The sequence below is a fragment of the Chionomys nivalis genome, chromosome 17 (genome assembly GCF_950005125.1).
Source record: "Chionomys nivalis chromosome 17, mChiNiv1.1, whole genome shotgun sequence".
In the NCBI taxonomy this organism is placed as follows: Eukaryota; Metazoa; Chordata; class Mammalia; order Rodentia; family Cricetidae; genus Chionomys; species Chionomys nivalis.
In genome coordinates, this window is record NC_080102.1 from 41,680,832 (window position 1) to 41,694,223 (window position 13,392).

Below are 13,392 nucleotides of genomic sequence, written 5' to 3' on the forward strand. Positions count from 1 at the left end.
GACATGGTGTTGTGGTGACTTTGCTTGTCTGTGCCCGTGACTCACATGCAGGGTCATAAAGCTGGAGGGTTATAAAGTCACACCACTGGGGGCGCTGCACAAAAGGCTGCACTCAGCAGCAGATGGGTCCTCAGTAGGCTGTGACCTGAAGGAGGTAAGGGCTCAATACTAAAGCACTGACTTTGCCCCAGGACCCTTTTCCTCATTGGTGTTTACGTTTGTAGAGAGGGCAAACCAGCCCTAACCAGCTGTAAAAGACTATTAAAAGGCACATTACTGCAGAGACAATCTCTCCTCGGGAGGCTCTCTGGAACTCTCCTCAGCTTGTGTTTGGTGGAGATGAAGGCAACGTGAGGATGCAGATCAGGAAAGGATCTCGTGTTAGCCACCTCAGCAGCCCGTTACTGAGGCAATGCTGATTGCCTGGTCGCAGGAGCTTCCCAAGTTGTCAGGAGTGAGGAGCCACACACTGCTTCCAGAAACAGTGTCCAACACCACCCCACAGTAGACAGTAGCCCTAAGGGCATAGCAGTGACTAGTATAGCAACCCACAGGAGACCCCACCCTATAGGAGGCTCCACCCACAGGAGACTCCACCCCACAGGAGACCCCACCCTACAGGAGGCTCCGCCCACATGAGACTCCACCCTACAGGAGGCTCCACCCCCACAGGAGGCTCCACCCCCACAGGAGACTCCACCTCACAGAAGATGACACTCCACAGGGGATCCTATTCAACAGGAGACTCCAGTTGCACTGATCCAAAATCAATAGACACAGTAGCCATACCCAGAAGGCCCCACCCCATTGCAGGGGTCTCTGCAAACACCCCGGCCAGCAGAGAGGCAAGAAGGCAGTGGGTTCAACATGCTTCAGTAACTGGTGTTGGTTCAAGCTTTGACTGTCTGACCTTGAGTAGTTTATTTTAGGTATATTTAATCAGAGTTAAATTGTTTGTTTTTTGAGACTGGGTTTCTCTGTGCAACAGCCCTGGCTGTCCTGGAACTAGCTCTGTAGGCCAAGTTGGCCCCAAACTCACAGAGATCGCCTGCCTCTGCCTCCCGAGTGCTGGGATTAAAGGCCTGTGCCACCACTGCCTGGCAGTACAACACAATTTGATAAAAGTTTCCTAGTAGGGGCTGGAGAGATGGCTCAGTGGTTAAGAGCATTGCCTATTCTTCCAAAGGTCCTGAGTTCAATTCCCAGCAACCACATGGTGGCTCACAACCATCTGTAAAGAGGTCTGGCGCCCTCTTCTGGCCTTCAGGCATACACACAGACAGAATATTGTATAATAAATAAATAAATAAAGTTTCCTAGTAATGATAAACTCAGTGTGCACAACAAAGTTTAAGACATGACTACGTCAAAACTCTTTGTAAAGTGGCATCTTCTGTAAAGATAGGTTTCCAGATTAACTGAGAAAACCAGCTCAAGATAAGGGTCTGGGGGAAGAAAGCTCGGCCACACAGACAGCACAAAGGTCACCAGGCTATTAACCATGTTTGCTCCCAGCCTTCTGGACAGAAAACAGGGTGTACATCTCTCCCCTTGAAGAAACAACCGTGTGTGTTTAACATTTCTGGTCCCCTTAGTGTTTATCTGTGAGCACAAGGGCCTACGTGCCTGCTACACACACACACACACACCTAGGCTGGACGCAGTGGTCCTGGTAACACAGTGTGTTCCCAGTCAGCCCCCTCCCTTAGAGTGTACTTTGTTATGGTGGAGCCTGTCACTGTCCATGCCCTGGTGGCAAAGAGGCCTGGGTTAACTAATTGTTAGGCCACTTTCCATCAATGGGACTGTCTAGTTAGTTTATGTCAACTGACATAAGCTGGTGTCATCGGAGAGGGAACCTCAGTTGGGAAATGCCCCTTTAGGTCAAACTGTAGATAAATCTATGGGACATTGTCTTAATTGATGATAGGTGTGGGAGGCCCAGGCAACTGTGGGTGGTGCCATCTTTGGATAGGTGATCCTGGGAGCCATAGCAAAGTGAATTGTGCCGGCAGTGGTGGTGCACATTTTTAATTGCAGCATTCCAGAGGTCCAGGAGCAGAGGTAGGCAGATCTCTGCGTTTGAGGCCAGCCTGGTTGGTCAACAGATCAAGTTCTAGGACAGCTGGGCAGTCAGGGCTACACAGAGAAACCCTGTCTCGAACACTCACCACCATCACCACCAATCAATTAATCAATCACAATCAAACTGAGCAAGCCATGAGGAACCAGCCAGTCAGTAAGCAGTTTCCTCCAAGGCTTCTGCTTCAGTTTCTGCCTCGAATCCCTGCCCTGGTTTCCCTGATGGACTGTGGTCAGGGTATATATGCTGAAACAAAGCCTCCCCAAGTTGCTTTTGGTCATGGTCTTTATCACAGAAGCTTAACTAAGACAGAGGCCTATGAGGTGAGACTCCTTTGATAACAGTGGCCTTTGAAGAGCTGGGGTAGCAGCCTAGGATACCAGTGGCCACACCCCTGTCAAACAGGAATGAACTGAAGATCCCGAGAAGACAACACCTGTGTGGAGAGGTTGGAATGTTGCAGATTCAGAGCCACATTATCTCACACTATCTTGATAGCCAGCCATTCATTGTCCTCCTCTGTGTCCTTGTGACTGTCCCTTGAGCGAGATCTTTGGGGATGTGCTGACAACAGGACCCTTATCCTCCCCTCAACCCAAAAGCTTAAGAAGGTCATCAGACAGCGTCTGAAGTCCGAGCAGAGATGGCCCAGCTTTGTGGAACTTGCTTACCCGATGCTCCCACCATTGTATTTGCAAAGTGCACTGATTTATGACTTTCTTTGTTCTGTTGCTGTAAGAACATCATACAACCATACCACAATGGCATCACTCGTATTTGGTTCTAGAGTAAACACGCTTTCCCCTGGAGGTAGTAGCTGTTTTTTGGAGTTAGAGTATCCAGAGCAGAGGCTGCTAGGCTGGGGACGTAAAGGGTTTCCATCCTGGGTCCCAGGGTCCCGGAGAACACCATGGAGCGTGCACCAAGGCTGACCCTTGTGCCGTCAGCACTTGTCTCTGCTGGGAAACAGAGCATGGCACCATCGCTGCCCTTGGCTACCAGCAGAGCTGTGCGCGGCTACCAACAGAAAGCAGGCCCCTAACCTGTGGGTTCCAGTGCCTTGGCCAGCAGAGGGAGTGGCTGGAGGACGTCCAGATTCCTTTCTGCCTGCCTGTCCCCTTGCGTCAGCAGCACGGAAACACAGGTTTCCTGGTTGTAAGAAGATTGCAATTCCCCGCAGCTGGCTGGGCCAGCCACTGGGGAGAGTACAAACAGGAAATCTAGGACCCAGGCTGGTGGCCCCAGTTTTTTTTCCTCCTGTCTCCTGGGCTCCACCCCAGCGTGCTCATCAACTTAGAAACTGCCGCTTGGGAAAGAAGGGACTTCCGACTTCATAGAAGTGTAAGATCAAATTGAATAAAGCCGGCAGTAACACCATTTTGTGGTAACTCTTCATTCCGTGTTATCGTCCTTTGTTTTTTATTGCAGAGCCTTTGAAATCAAAGTTATTGTTGTAGAAACAGAAGGGAAAACCCGACTGCCCGATTACCGCAGAAGAAAGAAAGGGAGGGTGTTTGGTGTGCAGTTCCTTTTGGGAAATCTGCCCTTTTGCGTCACTGGTTGTACACGCATATCTGTGCTCCTGGCCATACAGTCACTATAGATGGTTGGTTTACTGTATGGGTTTTAATTTGTGTGTGTGTGTGTGCGTGTATGTGTGTCTGTGTGTGTATGTAAACGCACGTGGTAGAAGTAGAGAACTAACTCCCAAAGGTTGTCCTCTGACCTCTACACACATGCCCTGGCACACGTGTGCCACCGTTTCACCCCCAAATATACTAATAAATATAATAAGAAGTAGAAAGAATTCAACCCAGGTTCTTTGCTGCCTGTTACCTCGTGTCCTCTGCGGGGAGGAAGATGTTAGGTAATCGTATCCAGGCTGTGCTGTGTTGGTTTACGGGCCCATGTGCCAGGATGATTGAAATGTCTTCACAGGAGGAAGCAGCTGTGAGGGCACTGAGGGAATGTGGGGACCACTGCTCTGCCACCCTACTGTGCAGAGGCAGTCCTACTATGTGCTGGAGCAGTGAGCAAATGACCTCACCCTGGCCTCTGCTTAGACAGGTCACTGTCGTCCCTTCCTCCTACCACAGTGATTTCATGGTTGTCTTCAGCAAAACCAGTGACCAGTCTTCTATGACCCATGTGCGTGCGTGTGTGTGTGTGTGTGTGTGATGTGTGTGTGTGTGTGGTGTGGTGTGTGTGTGTGTGGTGCGTGTGATTGTTATTCTTGGTTATCAACTTGACTACATCTGGAATTAAGAAAAACCCTAGGGCTGGAGAGATGGCTCAGAGGTTAAGAGCACTGCCTGCTCTTCCAAAGGTCCTGAGTTCAATTCCCAGCAACCACTTGGTGGCTCACAACCATCTGTAATGAGGTCTGGTGCCCTCTTCTGGCCTGCAGGCATACATACAGACAGAATATTGTATACATAATAAATAAATAAATTAAAAAAAAAAAAAGAAAGAAAAACCCTAAAACCCAAATGGCTGGGCACACCTGTGAGGGATTTTTTTTTTCTTAATTAAACCATTGAAGTGGAAAGACCCACTTTTAATCTGAATCTTTTGAGGTGGGAAGATTCACCTTCAATCTTGGCCTCACCTTCTGCTGGCAGAAGAAAGCTTTCTCTCTTTGCCTGCTTGCTCTTGCTGGCAAGTCCATTCCTTCACTGGCTTTAGAGCCTGCTTCTTTGGGATTCCAAGTGTGTACTGAAGACCATCTGAGACACCAGCCTGGTGGACTGAGCGACTCCTGGACTCTTGGAACTTCTGTTGGTATCCGCCATTGTTGGACAGGCTGGGCCACAGACTGTAAGTTGCTCTAATAATAAATCCGCTTTGCATATAAACATTCTATCAGTTCTGTTCCTCTAGAGAACCCTCGCCAATACAGTGTTTCTTCGACTCAGCCGGTTAGAGGTCCCTCCTGGCATAATTTTTTCCCCTGCTGCTAGCTTTGTCTAAGAGACAACTTAGCCACTTGGATAAAAAGCCAGAGCAGTGACAGAAAACCTACCCTGGCAAGTGCGAGATACCAGGTTCAATCCATCGTATTGCCAGGAGAAAACAAAAAGTCTGCTTTCCCATTGTTAGGAATATTTCCTAAGCAAGCTCTCTGACGACACAAAAATTCCCAATCAAGCCAAATCAAAACAAGCCAAATGAAGAAATATCCAGGTTTAATGGGAGATCTGCGCTCTCGGGTGGCCCCGAGGGGGAAACCCCGGGAAGCCGCGGGAACGCGAGCCCCGGGAGGGAGAGAGACCACCTGTTCTTCTTTTGGGGATCACTTAAGTACCCTGGGGAGTGGTCCTGACCCCACCTCTAGGGAGGAGTCAGGAACTGGCCTGCTGGGATTTGAAGTCCAGACCAGGCTTGGGGGCTGAGATAGATGCGAGGGACTGGGGCCTACGCTCCCAACCTAACACCCGTCAGGATGCTTTGACTCCTGTGGAATGAAAAACTCGAGCTCAAACACTAATAGATGGTGTGGGTGCATGGGGCTAAAGTAAGAAGGCCTCGGGGCAGACCTGACCCAGGCAATGTGCAGTGTTACCACAAACCCAGGTCCTTGCCAAGTCTACCTTATCCTAAGCCTAGATCCCACCCTGGTGACCAGACAGCTAGTGATGTGGGTTCAGAACATGATCCCCCAAACATGGCTCTTGGGAAGGTTGCTTAGAAGGATTAAGTTCAACCTAGGAGACACATCTGGACATGACTATGAGGATGATGCCAAAAACTTAGGAGAGAGGACCCACCTTGGATGTGGGTGTCACAATCCCATGGGCTGGAGTCCCAGAGTGAAGCAAGGAACAGGAGAGATGGCTCTGCCTTTAAGAGAGCTTCCTGTTCTTGCAGAGGACCTGAGTCCCATTCCCAGGACCAAGGTTGGGTGGCCTACATTGGCTGTAACTCTAGTTCCCAGGAATCTATCATCTTCTTTTGGTCCCTGAGGGTACCTCTATACACACATGCACATACACACACACATGCATGCACACACACACACACTTACTAAGTATAAAAGAAAAGAACGAGAACAAGCACCAGTATGTCTCTCACCACTGCTACCCTGCTGTCCCCATACACTGTGAGCCAATATGAACCCTTCGAGCCTTAAGCTGGTTCTGTCATGGGCATGGTGTCATAGCAACAAGACATAGGACTAACTGATATGAGGTTTATACCTCCCCTTTCCTTTCTCCCCTGACCAGGTCACAAGATCCCATGAGAGGTGCCTCATTACACCCAGAGACATGGGGACACAGTGGAGGGGTTAACTTCCCCCAGTTTACTACCGTTAGGCCATGACCTTTTACCCACCAATCTTGTTCCTCCCTGACTAATACCCTTCCTCAAAGCCAGGTATGAAAATTCACAATGCACATATATCTCTAGGTCTTCCTTTCTTTATGAAGTTTTCCATGTCTTGCAAAACTTACATGAAATAGGACTGAGAGGTGGCTCATTGGTTAAGAACATTGGCTGCTCGTGCAGAGAGACCTAGATTCAGTTCCCATCGTCCACATGGCAGCTCACAACCCTGGTAACTCCATTTCCAGGGGATCTGATGCCCTCTTCTGGCCTCCATGGGCACTTAATGCATGTGGTATACAGATATGCATCAAGGCAAAACACCCACACACGTGAAATAAAAATAAATTTAAAAAAATTAAACTTGGGGTGGAGAGATGGCTCAGAGGTTAAGAGCACTGGCTGTTCTTCAAGAGGTCCTGAGTTCAATTCCCAGCATCCACATGATGGCTCACAACCATCTGTAATGAGATCTGGTGCCCTCTTCTGGCAGGCAGGGATACATGCAAGCAGAACACTGTGTACATAATTAATAAATAAATCTTTTTTTAAAAAAAAAGTAAAAAAAATTAAACTCTTCCATGAGATAATTATGCATGCTACCCACTTGTTAGGCTGTCTTCTGTTAAAGGGGCTTCAGTTACGGGCTCAGCAAAGGAAGGCGGAGATGTTTTGACTCTCCCTACACCCGCAGTGAGCCAAGCTTCCCTACTAGGGCACAGTGGTAGATACAGCAAATCATATTTTTCTCTTTCCCACCATCCAGCAAATTCCAACAGATCCTCTGGAGGAGTTTGCCCTCCATGAAGGCCTGTGGTCCAGTCGCTTCTATAAACAGGGGGTAGTGGCTTAAACCACTGACTGTCCCCCTGAGATCACTACACCCTCTAGAGGTGGGTGGTGTCAATACTGCCCTGTTTTAGCTGCCCCACCAAGGTTCCTCAAGACCATGTCCCATCCACGCAGGGCAGCTGGTCTGTGGAGCTGCCTTATCTATTGGAGAAGAGAAACTTCAAGTGAAGTTTGCGTGGGGATCCTCAGAAAGGGACCCCCAGGACCCTGTGTGGGGGCGGATGGACAGGGTGCAAAGACAGGAGCCGGGAGACCAGTAACTTGACTTACTGGGAAACGGTGGTACTGTGACATATGTTGAAGGAGCCATCAGGGCTTGAGAGTGGACCACACAGAAGATGTGAGGACTCAACAGTTTGGACCCCACCATTGGGAAAATGGGATGGGGAGGAGTTGGGGAGGCGAGCGTGTCGCTAGGGGCCTGAGCTTGGGATTGAGGTGAGAACTGGAGGTCATCAGAGTTGTAGGTTGGTGGATAGCAAGTGGATGCCAGAGATGAGGGGTGTGTGGAAAGACGCACTGGCCCAGCAGGACATCAGGAAGTGGATGAAGCGGCAGCCCGGAGGCAGAAGTACACTCTCTGGTAAAGCCACTTTCATGCCTCCCTCCTCCACTGGACTGCTCTCTTTAGGACGTCGAGTACTTCTTGTGCCTAGAGGCAAGTCACAGGAGTGTGGGAGTGGTTCTGAGTCTCCAGCCCCGGCTTCTCTGGCCTTGGGCAGAGACAGCCGCCGAGGCAACGAGCAGAGAGCCTAGAGAGCCTGCATCAGGCCTGGGACTGCGGGTCAGACCATCTGGGATGCGGGCTCAGTTTCCTAACTCAGCACAGATCTCCGATTTCCCGTCTCATCCAGCGCATCACGAATGAGGGTAAATCTGCGGGCTGGCAGGGAGTGTGGAGGCGACAGAGGGCCAGTATCCCTCAGCTCTCTCCAGCAACGAGCTGGAGCCACCTGCCCTGGTCCCGCCCACCCTGAGGTCTCCCGGTTGCGCGCTTTCTGACGTTGGGCGGGGCCTGTCGCGGAGGAACCTGCCGGAGCCTGGCCAGGTGAGCGGCTGGAGTTACAGACACCAAGTGAAGAGCGCTGTGGTCGGCGGGTGAGTACCCCTGGGAGAACTGCTTGGGTGGGGGAGTCGCGACTCCTGTGCCTCTGACCCCAGCCTCTTCCCACTCCACCTTCCTTCGGCTGTCCCTCCACTTCCCACTCTGTCCCTCGCTTCCTTCTGACGCGGGTTTGGTCCCCTTTGGATCACCGGGGTCAGCACCCGTCGGCTCCCGCACCAAACCTGAGCGCATCATGGTAGCATCATTCCCGTTTCACACGCAGGAATACTGAGGCCGGGGCGGGTGCTGAGGATGCACGTGGGGTCCCGCGGCTGGGGTCTATCTGGTCATCTTGTCACTGGGTGCAACTCCCAGTTTTATAGGCTGCGAGCTTCGGAAGTCCCCACTGGGGCAGGGCAGCCTGCGCGGACTCCTTTCGCTTTCCCAAATCTGGCAAAGGCCTCCCAAGAGTGTTGCTGGCCGTTGGGGCTCTGCTGGGAAACTGCGGAGGCCACCAGGGGGGAGGGGTGGCATTCCTTCGTCCTGTTCTGTTTGCTGGGGTGGGGAAAGGGCCTGGCCGGTGCCAGGCTGCAGACAGGTCTGCTCTGAGACAGATTCTGCTTAGTTGGGCGCACTGTCAGCGAGAGTCAGGGCGAACTTGAGGCCAGGTGAAAACTCAGTTCGACTCAACAGTTTGGAAAATAAGCAACCTTCATTGTCCTCTGTTGTTTCAGGATATGCTTGGGAGTTCCCTGTGGAATGCCCTGACAAACCCTCCCCACAGTCAGCGCGGGGATGGGGGAGGGGGCAGGGGACTGGAAGTCTAAGCTCAGCTACTCCCAGAGGTCAGGTCAGCCTCCAGCTCTCAGGAGTCCAGAATCAGCTCTCCGTGATCAAAGCCAGGGGGTATGGATACTTTCCTGGAGTAGCTGCAATTGAACTGGAAGATGAGTGAGAGATAGGTAGGTGGGGTGTGGCTCTTAGGTTGCTGGGAGGTCCAGGAGAGGTTGAGACCAGCGTGCCCAGGCTATGTGCTTGGATCAGCTCACTGTAAAACGCAACTTCGGAGAGCTCTGTAAAGTTGGGGAGCTCCCCTGGCTAATCACCCTGTGAATCCTGGTGTTTATGAGTGCAGGTTTGGGGTATCCTGTCAATAATGAACAGAGAGGTGGCTTCAGTTAAAGAGGACGCCAGGGGAGGCTGGAGAGATGGCTCAGTGGTTAAGAGCATTACCTGCCCTTCCAAGTTCAATTCCCGGCAACCACGTGGTGGCTCACAACCATCTGTAATGGGGTCTGGTGCCCTCTTCTGACCTGCAGGCATACGTGTAGACAGAACATTGTATACATAATAAATAAATAAATATTAAAAAAAAAGAAAAAAAAGAGGACGGCAGGGTTAGGGATGTAGCTAAATTAATAGAACTCCTGCCTAACATACACTAATCCTGGGTTTGCTTCCCTGTGACACATGAACCAGATGTGTGGTGGCCTGAGGTTGTAATCTCAGCACTTATCAAAGTGAGGATAAAAAGCCACCCTTGGCTACATATTGAGTTTGAAGCCAGCCTGGGTGGGTGAGACCCTGTGTCTAATAATAAACTAAAATATAGGATAGCTAAGAGCTGTCACCTGGAAGTGCCTGACCACACTAGAAACCCATCCCAATCCTAAATCACCCTCATTTCATTAATGGGGAAACTGAGGCACTGGTCATATGATTCAGGTAAAACTTCAATAGGATTTGGGAGAGCTTGATTATTTTATTTTGTTTGGAGACAGGTCTCACTGTTTAGCCCAGGCTGGCTTTAAACTTGAGGTAATCCTCCTGCCTCAACCTTCCACATGCTGACATTACAAAAATGAACTAGTACACCTAGTGGATTTTGAGCTGGCCACGTCGCTGTGGGGAGCAGCCTCGACATCTGCAAAGCTCCCAGCAGAGATCAAGTCATCCTTGCCTGCCGATGGCCTCATTCCTCACTCAAACCAGCCTCCTGAGATGGTAGTGGCACTGCCCACTTCTACAGATGAGGAAACTGAGGCAGGAGAATCATAGGCTTTAGGGCTGGTAATTGGAAAGCCAGGCTTGGAATCTGTCTCTGTGGGAGCAGGCTGGTGTAATTTGGAGATTTTGGAAGCCCTTCTGGCACGTGCCTGCCCTTCCAGATGTCTGCAGTGAGAGGCAGATGTGCACCTCCATACTTTGGCCCTCAATGATCTGAGGAAGCTCCTGTTGGCTTCCACGGAAAACGGAAGTTCACGAATAGGCAGTGCAAAGCAGTTGAAGTTTAGTTAAAAGCAGTGTTGTAGTGGGAGCGGCGGGCTGTGTTCCTGCCGCCCTAGCTCCTGGCTGCCTGGCTAGCTTAAGCCCCAAAATAACAACACACAAACTGTATTCTTTTAAACACTGCTTGGCCCATTAGTTCTAGCCTCTTATTGGCTAGCTCTTACATATTGATCTAACTCATTTCTAATATTCTGTGTAGCACCACGAGCTGGCTTACCAGGAAAGAACTTAACCTGCGTCTGTCTGGAGTGGGAGAATCATGACAACTGCTTGACTCGGCTTCTTTCTCCCAGCATTCTGTTCTGTCAACTCCGCCTACCTAATTTTCTGTCTTATTAAAGGGCCAAGGCAGTTTCTTTATTTAACCAATGAAATCAACATAAAACAGAAGACTCCCACATCAAAGCAGAAAGCAAGGTGCTTAGGAAAAGAGAAACACTAGGCCTCACAATGAAGAGTCGTGGTTTATTAAAAGAACTTTCAAGTGCTGGAGAGATGGTCCAGCACCCATGTAGTGGCTTGCAACCACCTGGAACTCCAGTTCCAATGGATCCGAAACCTTCTTCTGACTTTTCAAAATAAAAATTATGTTAAATTATGTGTGAGGAGTGAGTGGGTATCTGCATACAAGGGGGCAGGTTCCTGCAGAGACCATAGAGGGTGTCAGATCCCCTGGAGCTAGCAGTTGTGAGCTACCTGATGTGGGTGCCGGGAACTGAACTTGAGTCCTTTGCAAGAGCAGTACGTGCTCTTTTTTTTGTTTGTTTTTTTTTTTTTTTGTTTTTCGAGACAGGGTTTCTCTGTAGCTTTGGAGCCTGTCCCGGAACTAGCTCTTGTAGACCAGGCTGGCCTGGAACTCCCAGAGATCCGCCTGCCTCTGCCTCCCAAGTGCTGGGATTAAAGGCGTGCGCCACCACTGCCCGGCTTGCAGTACGTGCTCTTAACTGCTGAGCCATCTCTCCAGCCCCTAAAAGACTTTTGTTGTTTTGAGACAAGGTCTCTCTTGTGTATCCCTGACTCTCTTGGAACTTACTATGTGGACCAGGCTAACCTTGAACTCACAGAGATCCTGCTGTCTTTGTCTGAATGCTGGGATTAAAGGTGTGTACCATGCCACCATGACTATCCACTAAAAGATATCTTGACATAAATTTTAAGCGCTGGAGTTTAAAGAAAGAACAGCACTCAAGGAAAGGTTAAGATATATCCAAGTGTGGTTATGGGCTTCTCACGGGAGAGCCAATAAGAGTCTTAGCATCAGCCATATAGACCATTTTCGTGGCTTTCAAGTTATATCTCAAAAGGTTGCTAAGAACCTCCTCTCCCTGCCCCCTCTTTGCTAGGTAAAATAACGGAATGGCTCTGGAGGTAGGTTATAGTCTGATAAAGTTAAACCAAGAGCCTCTAAGATTGCACAAGGGTCTTAGGATGTGTTTTACTGTAAATGGGGTTTTGGGTGAAAGTCCTAGAAAATTGCAGGTTTAGAGCTAGGAATGGAGAAAGACCTTCAGAGGTGTTGAATGTGATAGAATTCTGCTTCTCATCTAGGGAGAAGCTTCAAGCAGACTTGTGGGCAAGGGCTCTTTTCCTTTTTCATGCCTCCATTATTTTCCATGTCTTTCTATCCTGCTTCACAGACGTTAGCACAGGGATAGAAATAAGAAGTTTTCTGTCTCTTATCTTCCCCCACGATTTGGTTGAATTTGATGCCTGTGAAAGATGTTCCACAGGTATCTAGAATCTTCTTGAGTGGCTCCCGCAGGTGGGGACAGACTTGGATCTGGGGTACGTGTGCAACTTCTAATAGCCCATTTGTCCAAGTTTCTGGGTTCCTTGAAGCAGGGTTGGGTGAACGGCTCTTCCTAAGCCACTGCTTTGGGTCCCCATCTTCTCTCACAGGCATCCTAAGGTGGTTAAAGCTTGGAGGATAATGTGTGTGTTCAGTGGAGGCTGTGCAGCGGTTAACACCTGGGGATGGGTCCCCATACCTGGGCCACAGGCTGTGTGACCTTCAGTCAATTATTAGCCTTGTTTTCCTGGGAAATTCCAAACTCCAGAGTTATGGAGGGGTCAAACTGAGTTGATTTACACACAGTGTCCCAAAGAGGCCCCACAGTTTCGTGAGAGATCACATTTGTTAGCATTAGTCTGTCTGTGGCCTTGCAGAGCAAGCCTAGGTGTTGTTTGTGTGCCGCTGTCCCTTCCCTGCTGAAGGCCAGCCAGCTCCAACTTGGGAGCAAAAAAAAAACTGACCTTTCATTTGGAGGGAGCAGGAGCCAGGGACTCTCAGAAGGAACTGGTTTGACAGGTCTGGATTCTGGAGACTTCTAGGAGCCACCACTGCCTTTTCTCCACCTGCCTTAAAATTAAACTCTACCCTGTCAATGCAGCAGGGACAGGATGCCTGGGCTGGGTTTTCCCGGGCTTGTGGTCTGTGGAAGATACGAACTCTGCAGTCCCAGCTGTGCCCCGCCCACCTCTCAGGCTGCGCAGGGGTGTGTGTGTGCGTGTGTGTGTGTGTGCGCGCGCGCGTGCACGCAACTGTTGGTCAGTACCCTCAGAGGCCAGAATAGGGTATCCCATCCCTAGTGTTGGAGTCCCAGGCAGCTGTGAGCCATCTGATGTGGGTGCTGGGAACAGAGCTCAGAACCTCCGGAAAAGTGGGAACTCCCAACTACCGAACCATCTCTCCAGCCACCGATTTATTAATTTCGCCAAAAGTTATTTTTTTCATTATGCATATATGTGTGTGCCCGTGTGTCTGTATGGGTGTGTGCGTATGAGTGCAGGCTCCCAGGGA

General features: G+C 50.0%; 1 protein-coding gene across 1 annotated transcript in view; it reads left to right on the forward strand.

The window, feature by feature from the left end:
* Positions 1-8,060: 8,060 nt before the first annotated feature.
* Positions 8,061-13,392, forward strand: part of Arhgap8 (Rho GTPase activating protein 8) — a 40,447-nt gene continuing 35,115 nt past the window's right edge. Inside the window, exon 1 of the mRNA XM_057792092.1 lies at positions 8,061-8,356. The gene's annotated coding sequence lies outside the window, so the exon portion shown is untranslated. The remainder of the gene's footprint in view (positions 8,357-13,392) is intronic.